Below are 15,422 nucleotides of genomic sequence, written 5' to 3' on the forward strand. Positions count from 1 at the left end.
ACACCTCTTATTGGAAAACCCTGTTTATATAAACCTACAAACAGACAGACGCGTATATCGGCTTAGTTTCATGTAATTTTTGTAATTATTATCATTTAATATTAATTATCCGAATATCGTCGCATTTTGTCATGATATATTATCCAATTCCATTGTATTTGTCTTGATAATATATCATTATAAAATTGTAAAAATGTCGCGTATTGTAGAGACAATCGTTTGGTAGATTATTTTCATTTAAAAACATATTATTTTTATTTAATATCGCATAAAATTACCAGAAGATAAACGCGGGAAGAAACTATGTAGAACACACGACTCTTCGGGTGCTCGGATCGGATTGATTATCTTGTTCGCCGCAATAGCCCATGAGGGGTACGCGTCTTTTCAGTGTGGCAAGCTGATAAATCTTGCCAGTCACCAAAATTTTAGCAGTTGAAAATTTTATCAATTTTAGCAATTCCTGCAACGGATAATTAATCTATTGTACAAAAATTTGATAAAAAATATCTAAATAAACATTTTAAAATACTATAGCTAACGATAGAAAAAATGTTGAAGGGTGAAAACAGTAGCTTTCGCCTATATAATCCTAAATAGAGAAAGTTCAAATTTTTTGCTGAAGTTTTTATGGCTTCATCTATGTGCTTCAATTATTTTCTTATGCTGATAAATGTGTTGCCTATAACAATCATGCTTTAACACAGAGGTTCTCAAACTATTTTGCCCCGTAGACCACTTGCCAAATATATTTTTTCCGTAGACCCGCTGCCTGCCGAATATTTAATTTTCCTAATACTATTAACGTCCCATGTGATAATCATTTTTCTTTTTCGTAAGAAGACTCCCTCCCCTTGCTTGTCCAACAACCGGGTGGCGGTATAGTTCCTCTGTCTTTACATTGTGCAGACAGAGGCGCCCTTGCGAGGTATTACACCAAATGAAAATGGAGCAGGATAAGCAACGGGAATTTCTTTCTGTAGCTGGCCCTACAGAACTGCCCCTTAAGTTCTTTGTTAGCGCTTATTCCGATCAGTTCTTCTTGTCATATGATATCTGATTCTTCAACATTCCACTTCCACATTCAAAATGTCCTCAAACATAGTTTTGAAATCTGTGTGAAGTACATTTAAATGTTGAACGTCATTATTACCCTGGACGTTTTTCAAAACCAAGTTGGGAATCTAGGAAAATTCGCGGCTTGCGATGTGCAATGTTTTGCTTCAATATATTAATACTGACGAGAAAAGGAACGTATAATTTTATTTATATACCTCAATAAACAACTTTACGATATATAAACATACAAATATCAAATAAGTAATTTTTCAGTCTATTATTAGTATTACGTAAACTGTATTATTTGTGTTAGGTGTATTGTGTCATTTACGGAACTCCTAAATATTGACTTAAGGTAAATGGGGGTCCTCTCGTAAGTACCCCTATTTGAAAATCGTGGACCCCAAATTTTTTTCTCGCTGACATTGACCCCCAGCAAGCCGATATCGACCCCTGGGGGCCTACATGAACCACTTTGGGAACCTCTGCTTTAACAGAATCAAATATCTATTACAGGTAGGTACAATTAATGAAAAAATACAATATAAAGAACCATAGTTAAATAAAATTAATATCCCTAGAAACAATACTGTGATCATCTAAGTACACACCAAAACTCTAAGAAAAACTCCCATAAGTGCCCATTATTGGTAAACAAAAAATAAGTGTAAGAGTATATAAGGCGTATAAAAAAATATGGACCAAAAAAATCGTCTGATGTTTTAAGTGTTAAAAAGTGATTTTAAAAATAAAAATTATAAAATAAAAAGTGAGAATCGTACATAATTATAATATCTGGGCAATTATTAAAATTTAATAAAAATCTAAAAGGTGATAATCGTGTGCTTTCGTAGCGTCGCTTGACACATTTCGTTGCTGACGTCACGTTAAAGTGTACAAGTGTTTGGAACTCGAGGTATGAGCGGTGCCACGTTTTCTGATGTGCGAAAAGGATCCTTATGCAACATTTCCTTAACGGATGTCCCTGCAGACCAATGGAGACTATAGCAGAGGATCAGGAAACGGACTACGAACTCGGTAAATACAAATCTATCTGAAATGTGCTTGAATATTTGAATGATGTATTTGTTTATTAATTTAGGAAAGCAGCGGTTTGCATTAATTCAGTTCAGTTCAGTGCCGATAAATCTGCGTTTAATGAAATATATATTTTTTACGTCAAACAAAATGAACAACAATATCAGAATTTTTTTAGAGAAAAACTTATTAGACAAGGTTTTTATACAATAATTATTCTCGACGCCACCAAGTATGAGATTTAGTATTTAATAATGCCTTTCCTGCAAAAATAAATTTGGTTGTTGTCAGGTGAAAAAATCTAATTAGCAATAATTATTTAATAAAATACCAGTATTTATTGAATTATTTGGCGGTTTAAAAAAAGCCAACGTAGCATAGTGGCTAGTGCACCTGACCGGCAATCAGAAGGCTGCGGGTTCGATTCCCGCCGTCGGCATTTATTTTTTCTCAAAGATTTTTTCAATTTAAATGTGGGTTCAAGGCTAATAATTATTGCTCATATTAATTTGTTAACAATATTAGTAGTAATCATAATTAATTCTCTTTATAATTTAATTGTATGCTATTATCATTATCTACCTAACTAACCTGTTCTGAGAGAAGTGACAGGAATATACAGTAAAAAATTTCATTGCTAAGTTAGATTAGGCTTAAGAAATGTTACATTTAGATTAATATTGAAGGAGTAGATTAAATAGAGTACGTAGTGTATAAAATAAGAAGAATAAAAGTAATTTTTTAGACATATGAATAAAAAACCACGATCAATAAATATAATATAAAGTCAAAACGCAAAGCAGTACTTACTATAATCATTGCGTAAATAATAACCAGGGCCAGTAATGAATAATACTTATAATAAATTACAATTGCTAAGTTACATGAATTTACCATTAATACACTGAAAAAATGCTGATTTATTAAAATCCTGTTAAAATCGGAATAGCATACCAATTCCTAATAAATGTTTAGTACATTCATAATATATCGGAACACGTGTTCATGCACCTGCGTTTGTAATTAATTAATTCGTTTAACATGTAATTATTGGGTTATGTAATATAATGTGTATTTTAACTGTACCTATAAGCTATACCCTTTGTACTCTGTATTTTTGTGCAATAAATATTTTTTTGAATTTGAATTTGTCCTGATGATAAAATGCGAAAACATTAGAATTGATTTTATTAATCATATTTATCATTCTTTTTTTCTGATAGTTTATTTAGGAAACCTGTCAATTTCTTCTTTAAAGGCATTCAGTCCTATTTAGAAAACCTGTCAATTCCTTCTTTAAAGGCATGCAGTCCTATTTAGGAAACCTGTCAATTCCTTCTTTAAAGGCATGCAGTCCTATTTAGAAAACCTGTCAATTCCTTCATTAAAGGAATGCAGTCTTATTTAGAAAACCTGTCAATTCCTTATTTAAATGCATGCAGTCCTATTTAGAAAACCTGTCAATTCCTTCTTTAAAGGCATGCAGTCCTATTTAGAAAACCTGTCAATTCCTTCTTTAAAGGCATGCAGTCCTATTTAGAAAACCTGTCAATTCCTTCTTTAAAGGCATGCAGTCATATTTAGAAAACCTGTCAATTCCTTCTTTAAAGGCATGCAGTCCTATTTAGAAAACCTGTCAATTCCTTATTTAAAGGCATGCAGTCCTATTTAGGAAACCTGTCAATTCCTACTTCTTTAAAGGCATGCAGTCCTATTTAGGAAACCTGTCAATACCTTATTTAAAGGCATGCAGTCCTATTTAGGAAACCTGTCAATTCCTTCTTTAAAGGCATGCAGTCCTATTTAGAAAACCTGTCAATTCCTTCTTTAAAGGCATGCAGTCCTATTTAGGAAACCTGTCAATTCCTACTTCTTTAAAGGCATGCAGTCCTATTTAGAAAACCCGTTGGTTGTGCGCAACTCTTTCGTACGCAATTGTGCGGGGGGTTGCGGTATTGCGGATGCGATATAGACTAAGCCAAACAAAAACGAATTGAATTGCCTTAGTGTTTGCAAGAGGAAAATGAGTAGGAAAGGCCAAAGACTTACCCTGGTCTCGTTCTCCTTAAGCCGCTGGTTCTGTTCTCTTATCAGTTTGCATACAATTAACATTCGCTCACTTAACACAAACAAAAACACAGTGAAATTCACTGCAGCGGGTAAAAACGTTTCACTGGACGATTGTGCTCCAAAATAATCACAGCCGAGTTCAACATATGCGGGTTTCAATATGACACGAATGTTCGCGGGGAATGCAACGATAACACTGATAACATTACTCCTTGTCTTTGGCCCGGATCACGGAAAGGGGACAAGGGGCAAAGGGGGGTGAAGGGTACACATTTAAGGCTATTCAATTTTAAACCTCACGCGCAACTACCCGTCAATTTCTTCTTTAAAGGCATGCAGTCCTGTTTTTAACCGGAATAAGAATAATTTGAAGAGATCTTTAATAAATTAACTCAAAATGTAATATTCAATTATTCAAGACAATATTAGCGATTCTTAAACGAAAAATTGAAACAGAAAAATCTAGGTCTTGAACCCAGGACCCTGGCCTTGCCGGGGCACCAATACCAACTGAGCTAATGCGGCCCTATTTCCTTTGGTCATATTTAACTGTATCATACTTCGTATAAGAACTATCAACATTATCTTCATTTTCTCACCGTACATTTTTATTGGCTGCTATCTGTATGTACGATTTCAAGATTCTACTCGAACTAAATGCAATCTAGACAGTGTCTAGGATAAATTAATCTTATTTTAATTTTAATTTGCGACATCTTTTTCTGTTTGAAATCTTCATTTGAGAGTCGCTAATATTGTCTTCAATAATTAAATATTTTATATCATTATAATATTTTTCTTCGTGTAGGTTTCCGCTATGTCAAAGGTTTTGCACCGCTAAGGACTAAGGACATGTAACACGTACTAGGTATTGATCCTTGCGAACTGGGGCGCTGCTACCTGCATTAATAGCATCAAGTCTGCCGGGAAATGTTACTTCTCATAGTATTTATTTAACCCTCGGAGGTGGGATCTTACTTCGTGGATTGAGACCTTAACATTTAACTCTTCGAGAACTGGTGTTTTTCCTTAAAATAAATTATTAGAAAATGATTTATAATAACGTATCTATAATAAATAATTTATTTCACCGATGCCTCTGTAACTCTTCGGTGAGGTGGCGCCACTTTAGTTCACAGATCGCATACCGATAATTCCAGGAATTATCGGTATGCGATTAGGTTAGGTTGTTGCTAGTAGCTAGTATCCTTTAACGTGCCTTTTCCCACTTCAGAGCTTGTAAACTCGGCCACCCTGACAAATCGGCAATTGCCGAGCATTTGATTGGAACCGGGCATTATTTTGGATTTGTCCCTAAAGTCCTAAGGAGACCCAAAACTTATAGAACACGGCTGATTACGGAGGCAATTGAAATTCACAAAAATCCCGTAAATATTAATAGAGACTAGAGGTGGGTCCTATGAGTACTTTTCGTTACTGGGTACAATAATGAGGATTGATTAAGAATAAGTAACTGTACATAAAATCACATAATTTCTACCGACAGATTACCCACAAATTTAATTTTCCACAAAAAATTGATTCCCCCAATAATTATTCCAAATCCATGGGAGGTTTGTTAGAGAATTTCTGTGAAACTAATTCCCCACATAAATTTCAAATGTTGATTCCCCACAAAGAATTTCAAATTCATGGGGGGAGAGTGGCTACGGAATTCCCTGTCGAAAAATCCCCACATTTTTTAAAAATGCCGGTTCAAAATACCTATTAAAAGTAATCAAAAGTACCTAAATAAAATACCCATCCAAATCACCATCAAAAATACCTGGTAAATATACCTATTAAAAATACCCACCAAAATATCTATCAAAAATATCTTGTAAAAGTACCTTTTGAAAATACCCATCAAAAGTACCTGGTAAAAGGACCTATTAAAAATATTTAGTCCAAGTATAAAATACTTTTGAGTATTTTGGAACCACGTATTTTGGAGATTTGTCACAAGTACAAAGTATCGCACGAAAATACCCGGTACTTTTACTGGGTACGATAAATACGCCTCATCTCTAGTCTAGATCAAAAGAGTTAATACATTTATTTACATCTTTTCTAAAATCAGAATCGTTGAGAAAGAAACTCGCTTGGAAAAATTCCTACGCAAGCAGAGTTTATTTAATTTAGACTACGAATGAAATGCTAAATGCGTAAGGATTGAGTACCCACCCTGGCGGAAGTAAACAGATAAGGTAGCTACACCTTATTTCTCTATTATTTTATTGTTATCACCCGGCTTCCTCCGCCAGCGCCTATATCTAACTCTAAATGAACTAAATGCCACAATACTTTTAATCATCCCTGTAAAAAGATGGGTGTCTAATTAAATGAAATTAAGAAGGTGTTTTTTTTAAGACATTTGTTTCACATTTGTGTTTTTATCCAGTTCTGATTTCCTTGTTAGCCGAGCGGGATCGTCGAATGCGTAACTAGAAGTCATAGGTTCGTCGAATTCGGGCGTGTAAACGTCAATTTAATTTGTTCTGTTTCAATTTAAAAATATATGATGTAGATTTTCGGGTGATACCTAGCTAAATTACAAATGGATCGTTTATCAAATACTATGGGGTATTTCACCTCTCCTGGGAGAGGCTACTCGTCAATTATATGTCTGTTTCAGCAAGTCTAAAGATTAACTAATTTGCAGCTCCTTGACGGTGTTGAAACACTCGCCGGCTTACGGCCTTATAACGCTGATTAAAGTTATTTGACACGTTTACTCAGAGGTGGTGAAATACCAACCTAAGTATAAAATCTATTATTTTTCTTACTACGTACGTACGAGGTATCTCTGTAGGTAACTATAATATTAATTTTGCCTTTTGATAAATGGACGATGTTTCAATATGTCGCTGGTTCGAAAGAAAAGTGTAAAAAAATATGACTTTAGAATTATAACCTACAAAAAGTATGTAAATGTATTAAAGTAAATGTTTAAAATCTAATTCAAGTTGTGGTCGGGAGACAGCAGTTAACTATGTCGTTTTTTTATTGACGATAATATTTCGTAAATCTAATTATATAAATAAAATTGTTTGTTACGGTGACCGGGTATCTCATCAAAATGACAGTTCAACACACCTACAAAAAGTGATATAAAGTCATGAAAAGTGATGAAAAAAAACAATGTTAAATAGTTTACATAGGTAACTATTTAACCTAGTTTTTGTTTCATCACTTTTAATCACTTTTTAAAGGTGTGTTTAATTGTCATTTTGATGAAATAAGTGTTACCCCGGTCGCTCTGGTTACAAAATATTATTCGATTAATACATTGTTTGAAATGGCTTTAGCCTTTTTTGGTGACCAGATCTGAAAAGTCAGACACTTATTTAGCTTTCTCTAACTCTTTTCTTTTCAGTCCCTATTCCCTTTAATCTCACGACACGTCCCAATTGGCCATTGGGGATGACAAGATCCCATTAAATAAAATTATTAAGAAATCTCTGAAAAACGGCTCAGATTTTAACAACGGATTGCAAAATAAAGCCATGTTTCTTCTCATCACGATTATCTAATAAAATCAATTAGCTGTCAAATGTATAAATCCAAGCTAAATTTTATTTATTTTATCGAGCTCAGTGTATAAAGTTTATCTCGCATATGTTTATGAATATTACTAACATTTACGACATCAAAAGAAGTTTTGTTGGAATTTAGACATCAAGTACCTATTTATATATTTAATAAAATGTTCTCAATGATTTTATTAAAAATTTCCCATTCTTTATTTTGTGAGCTTAAATATTCATTACCTTCATTATCTAAAAGCTCCTGACAAGTTTAAAAATTATTATTTTTTACCCGTGGTTTCCCGAGTTTCAATTCCATTTTACCAAAAACTCTATTTTTTTAAATATTTAAAAACATGAAACAAAAAAAAAAGTTTAATGGATATTTCAATAAAATAGTTGTGTTGATCCTAGACAGTCCAGACAGAAAAACAAATGAAAATTTAGTGACTCCAGAACTCACCAATCTGGAGTTTTTTTAATAGACTGTACGCTTTAGAATAGCTTGATGATACATTAAAATTAACCTAGCATTATAATTAATTTTTAAAATCATTGAAATTATTAAATTTACAATCCAAAAAACTTAGTTTAGCTTAGGTTAGTTTAGAATCTTTTTGACACACAAATCAATCTCAATAAAATATCAAATTCAAAAATTCAATAACTCGTTCTTTACCTCCCCAAACTACGCCACCCTCCACACCCCTCGGCTCTGCGCGCTATATAAACTTCACCCCCGGGCGCAAATAATGTATTTACCTTGCACTCCTGACGGGAACGTGATACCGTTCTGTATATTGAGTTACTCCCCCGTTAGAAGAGTATGCTTCTCCAGATTTTTTCAAGCGTTCAATCAGTACAATTCTCATTTATAATTTTCTTATGTAGGTATATATTAAAACGACACTAGGCAAAAGCTCGTATAATGGTAGTAGAAGTTTGTGGATAGAACATAAAACCTGTTAATTGTTTTCTTAAATACAATTTATTAATTTATTTATTTATTCAAAAAATATTTGACATAAAAAAACATAATCTGCACATCTCACTAGGGCATTCATGTGTCAATATGTGCAGCTTTACAATTACATAATTTAAAAAAACACTTATAAGTAAACATAATATAATAATGAAATTAAATTTAAACCCACAAAAGAAAAGTTTATGACACGTTTGTGTCGTGGCCAATAGCAAAAATAAATAAAATTTTAATAACAATTGTACGAAGAATAAAACAAAAATGACTGCAAAAGAAACATTGGATAGTACGTTTATAGTAAGTTGGCAACAATAATATTCTTCTGTAAACTAAAGTACAAGGTACCTGTGCTGGCCTATCTAACATAACCAACCTAAAACATAAGAAAAAAATAAAATAACTAAATAAAAATAGGTAAATAATAACACATAAAGAACATTAAGTAAAGAATAATGATAAATAGTAAGTAAGTAAATAATATCCCTCATTATACCAATACATTGTCTAATGAGATGTATAGTTGGTCTCTCGGTCAACCAAACTGCACGTGTATAAACCAACATTATTATAAACTGCTATTTTCCGTCAATCAAAATAAATAAATAACTTAACTTGTTGAAAGAATGAAATTAAAGATTAGAAAAAAATATATTTTTAATTAAGTAATATAAAAAATAATAAAAAACCCAAAGTATCTTATTTTAATTAGGTGAGGCATTCTTTAAAATAGTTCCTTCACTTTATAATAAATTTTGAAAACTTATGGTATAAAGATGATCAGGTTTCGATATTCTGGTATCAATGCTCAGTGCCTTGAACATTAATTTTGGTATCAACGCTCAGTGCATTGTACACATTGATGTGTTGTATTTAGTCTATGGTTGAACATATTGGTATCATTGCTCAGTGCGTTGAACATTTTGGTATCAGGGCTCAGTGTGTTGAACATTTTGGTATCAATGCTTAATGCGTTGAACATTTTGGTATCAACGCTCAGTGCGTTCAACATTTTGGTATCAATGCTCAGTGTGTTGAAAATTTTGGTATCAATGCTCAATACGTTGAACATTTTGGTATCAATGCTCAGTGTGTTGAACATTTTGGTATCAATGGTCAGTGCGTTGAACATTTTGGGAGAAATATAAGAGAACGGTCGTATACATTATATTATATTAGCATTCATAGTCTAGAGTATCAACTTCCAGGAGCATATGGAATTAGAAAATTTCGGGGAATGCATCAGTAATTTGGGAAAATCACTAGCAATTGTGGTAATGCTTTAGTAATATAGGGGATGCGTCAATAAATTTTTGGAATGTATCGGTAATTTGGGGACACATTAACAATTCAACACACTTTTAAAAAGTGATTTAAAATTATTAGATTAAAATCAATGTTAAAAGCTTACGTTAGGTTAGGTTCATAGCTTTTATTGATTTTATATCACTTTTCAAAGGGGCGTTAATTAGCTACTGTGTTGAATTGTCATGTTACTAATTTTTATACGTTTGATTATTTTATTTTTTCACGATCAACGAATAAAATACAAAATGATAGTAATATAGTAGATAAAAATAGTAGTTAAAAAAACATCACCGTACAACGTAATAATATTATTACATATTCTGTTATACATGGTGTCCGGAAACTACTGCTACAAGCGTGAAAATGATGAATCTGCATCACAATTAAAAAAAATAACATTTCTACAAAAAAACATTTCGTTTTTTCCTTTTCATTTTTTCACAATTTCAGGATTTTGGAGCCGGGTCTATGCTTCTAAGCATTTCAAACGACCATAAAAATCTGAAAGTAACCCCGTAGCCAACGAGGTTTTTTTTTAATTTTCCATAAAAAATTCCAACTTCGGACTCGATTTACTCGAAAACGAAAGCTCAAATCAAAATAGTTTTTATGCAAAAACGAGTACAACGACCAGTTTCCAGACCCTATGTATCTATGCTATCTATTATATTTACAAGTTTTCAGTAATAGTGTTCCATTAATTATTCCTAACTTGGTTACGAACTTATCATTTAACGTATTCTAGTTCAATAGTTTTCCACAAGTAAAGGAGTTAAATCCAGAATTAATAATTTATATATTATTATTCACAAGTCTTACCTTTATTATATACGTAATATGCAGCAAATTGGCATTTGTTGACATGAGATAACGACACTGTAAGTTGAACCAACGAATCTTTTTAAAAACAATATTGGCATTAATATCCCTCAGATCTAGATTATATTTTGTCTAGGATAAGCGTAGGTCACATGTCACATCGATTAATTATTAACCATGGATAATAGACGCTGACATTTTTTGCTTGAAATATCGATTTTAGATTATGAAATTCCAGGTATATAAGCGTTTAGTTTTGAGCTAGAAACTTAACAAGGCTGTATACATGATTTATGTTCTTGGAAACAAAACGAAAAGGTTGTTGTCATGCAAGTTTAAGTTTCATTACTGCAGGATAACCACTCGAGCGATGGCTACCAATAACTAGGTAGGTGATTTTTATTAATTAAAATTAATTATAAATTTTTTGTTAAATTTATAAACCCCAAAAATATGGGATCAACGCTGAAATTGGATTCATTACTTGGAGGTTCGACATTAATTCGATCGAATGGCTGAATCGAAGACCGAACACCCGGAAATCTCCATCTCTCGTGTGGATAAGAATATTAGTATACACAAGAAAAAAACTATCGCCACTCGAGGTAGAGAATGGGGCCAGTTTCTAAAGCTAAACAAATCGTAAATTTTGACGTAGGAACACAAAAAATTTACTTTTATGCAGTTCGTAGTAAATATTACATATTGTATACTGTATGGGTACAATATTCATGATTCACAGTGCAGAATTTCATTAGGTACGTTGATTTGGAGTAGATCGTCCGACTGCTAGCCGAGCGTCCTTCCCACTGGGTTATCGAGCAATATCAAGAGTCATAGATACTCTCAATATCAACCTTTATTATTGAGAATCGAAAGATTCCTTGAAGGCACAATAGCCGTACTTGGTGATCAGATTGGAACAGCCAAGTTCTTTTCAATCTACCTTTTCCGCATTTCCTTCCTCTATTCAATCGCTTCAGCTCGACAAATACCCAAATTGGGGACATTACAGTCCCCCGTGCTCCGGACAGTTGGGAAATGTAGAAAATTAAGATAATGTTGGTAGTTAGTTCTTAGTCAAAGTATGTTACATTAATAAATGTCTGAAGAGGATGGGGTTAGTTTATTTTATTATTAGAGCAAAGCCCTGGATGTTATTCCAGGTGTAAACGCTTTTTCAAACAAATTTAAAAAAATTCCAGTGGTGCAGAGGACATTAAAACTCCTTTCTCCAAGTATTTTCCATCACTTGGTTATCAAATGTGCCAGTGGGTCATCAATCCATTCGCACAATTCGATGGGACCTACCTGACTCTAACAGAGGAGGAAATTTTAATAGATCTACAAACCACCCCCTGTGCACAAAGCCTCATTTGCATTGCTAGAGTTGTCAGCATTTTGAATATCGCTTTGGAGTCAAAATCTTCGATTAGCTACAACAGCCATTAAATCTCTGTTGCCGTTTGGATCGTTGTATCTTTGCAAATTTGATTTTTCAGCGCTCGTGGAAATTAAATTTAAAAAAACAAAATCATTTACAGTTGGTAGACGCGCAGTTACGTGTTGTTTATCTAATTTTGTACGTATACATGGATAAAATATATTTTTCTTACCTACACTATGATTTCCTTTATTCATATTAAGCTAATTTAGATTTGTTATTTTAAAAAGAAAGACATATATTCCCGGATTATGAATAACTTGAAAATATTTCAAAATCTCATTAACATCACATTAAGCGGAAAATTTTGGTTGTATTGTGATGGAGGACTAGCCGAGGAATTGAACACACTACGCCTGGGAGGGACCCAAATGCGATGTTAACTCAGCCACTGACCGATACTAAAGTACATTTACTTTTTAAGGCATTTTTTATTTGGTGTGCCGTGGAATTAACTCCATTCACTGTGCCGTGAAGTACAAAAGTTTGGCAGACACTGTGCTAATCCTTTAAAACTCTCTGAACGCGCAATAGAGGGTGATTATATTCCACTTGTCAATAGGGATTGACCAATTGGGTATAAAATCCCTTCAGAACATGTATCCATGTATGTATCTGGGTTATTTTTTTAGAAATTCCTTTCGGGCATTTCACCCCTTGTGAAAAAGTTACCCCTTTTTAAACAAAGCTCACTCTACCATATAGAGACAGACTGAAGGGGTGGACGGAGAGTTAAATAATCATACAAAATACAAAATAGCAAAATATTACGTTTATTTAAGCCAGGAGGCAATCAGCTAAAATTTAATTTGAATTTAGGTGTTGGTGTGTAAAAGGTGCTATCGTATGTTTTTTAAGGAGTGTAAAAATGATTGTCGAATGACCTTGAATGTTAGTGTAATTACCACTGCACATTAGACAATAATATGTTGTATGGATAAAAAGGGACTCACTATTAGGAAAAGGGGCACTCGTTTTCTTCCTGTCTATTCTCCTCACAGCGATGGCACTGAACACAAAGCGGTTTTGCACGAGAGAGGAGCGGATGTAAAATGTAATAAGATAAGCGAGTTAAGATCTTGCGCGGATGCGGTTTATAGTGAGCTGTGCAGTGCGGGTTATTGTAACAGACTAACTACATAATTTGCAGCGAAAGAGTGCGAAAATATAACGAAGGTAGAACAAGGGTCAACAATATTATCTCAGAACAGTGGTCGCTTGTATATACATATGGGTGCATGAGATATGTGTGTGTAAATTAATGTATAATGCGTATTGGCTTAACCAGTTGTCATTTTTTAGGAATCTGTTGTGTGAAGAATATTTCAGACCCGCTGTAAGTAGGTGCCTACCAAAATTATTCATTTAAATTAATTTATTTATAATTCTATAATTGAAATGTGTATTCCCTTTGTTCAATTCTTTTAAATTTCATTTCCATTTGGCTGAGAAAGGGCCCTATCCTTTCCTCTGACTAGTACGTGGCGCGACCTACAACGTCACCGAACACTAATATTAGCTAGTTTTGTTGTTAAAATTGGAGGTACACAATTACTGATAGATTTAGTGAGCATTATAACGTAAAATCAATTGAATATCGCGACAGTACTATTAAAATTTAAGTTGTTTGCATGCATAGGTGCATGTTGGCCTGGGAACATAGTAATGCAAACGTTGCGTACGTGGGCTCAGTGTGTCCATACCTTTTTAGCGAAGTTACTTTTCAAGGATATTCAACAATACGCTGTGATTCCTACAGTAGACACACAGGGGGAGCAATAATAATTATCAAAAAAGACATAATATTTGAAGTTATTTCTAACACAAAATACGAAAAGAACTGCTGGATACTAGCGATCAGGATAACTTCTGGATATAAGAAAGGAGTATACGGAGTAATTTACCATTCTCCAAATGCAAGTACAAAAGACTTTTTATCATTTATAGAGAACTGGTGCACCCAAAACCTAGAAGAGGAAGAAGATAATATCCTAACTGGTGACTTTAATATAAATTTCAAAAATTTGAATGATACATATACTAAAAGACTTAAAAAAATTATCCAAGCATCGGGAATGAAACAACTTGTTAAAAGTGAGACACGAATAACGGATAAATCCAGGACGTTAATTGACCTTGTCATATCCAACAGATTAGATTTGAATGTAAAAGTTCTAGATGAGCCAAAAATAACCGACCATAACCTTATCCAGATTACAGATAACACAAAAAGAACTAATACGAAAACCAGCAAAGTAATAAAATACAGAAATTATAAAAAATATAACAGTGAAAGGTTAATTGAACTTCTGGGTGATATGAATGAACTTCATCAAATGGAATTTAATGAAAAGGCTAAATCATTAATAAATAACCTTCAAGAAGTAATCGATCAGTTAATACCAATCCAAACTACTAAAATAAGAGGAACAAATAAATGGTATAACATAGAACTACAATCAATACAATATGAAAGAGATAGACTGTACAAAATTGCAAAAATCTCAAGAAACTCACAAGACTGGAAAGCATTCAAAAATGCAAGAAATAAATACTCAAAACAACTGAAAGTTTGTAAGAACGATTACTTCAAAAATAAAATTATCTGTGAAAAAGGAGACACTAAAAAAATGTGGAAAACCATAAAAGGATTAATGCAAACTGAAGATAAAGGGATGAAACATGACATTGAATTTCCACATCAGATACAGGGTAGCATACAGAACTGCTTCAACAAATATTTTGTAAACAGCATAACGGAATTACATCAGAGTATACCAATACTGAAGGAAGACAACCGCGTGAGAAATGTTCCCCTAAACCGAGAAAAACTTGTGTTTAAAGAGATTGATGAAACATATCTTTTACAGATTCTAAACAGCACCAAATCAAAAGAGAGTCCAGATGGAATAAGCTTTACAGTTTTAAGGGATGCAATGCCAGTGATAGGACCTCATCTACTGAACATAATAAATGAATCGTTAAGAAGTGGAAAATTTCCAAACACATGGAAAACATCTATTGTGATCCCGATTCCGAAAGTTGTTAATACCAGAAAATGTGAAGAATTTAGACCTATAAATATGTTACCAAAATACGAACAGGTACTGGAAATTGTAATAAAGAAACAACTCGTTGAGTATTTGGAAAAACATCATATATTATGTGACGAACAATC

At 33.1% G+C, this 15,422-nt stretch overlaps 1 protein-coding gene and 1 non-coding gene across 2 annotated transcripts in view; both read left to right on the forward strand.

Moving 5' to 3' along the window:
* Positions 1-15,422, forward strand: part of LOC149412080 (multiple PDZ domain protein-like) — a 402,130-nt gene that overhangs the window by 229,235 nt on the left and 157,473 nt on the right. The window lies entirely within an intron of this gene.
* On the forward strand, positions 2,464-2,536 carry TRNAA-GGC (transfer RNA alanine (anticodon GGC)). Its single transcript has one exon. It is a non-coding gene; the product is annotated as a tRNA-Ala (tRNA).

The sequence above is a fragment of the Hesperophylax consimilis genome, chromosome 24 (genome assembly GCF_061612785.1).
Source record: "Hesperophylax consimilis isolate HC1 chromosome 24, BYU_Hcon_1.0, whole genome shotgun sequence".
In the NCBI taxonomy this organism is placed as follows: Eukaryota; Metazoa; Arthropoda; class Insecta; order Trichoptera; family Limnephilidae; genus Hesperophylax; species Hesperophylax consimilis.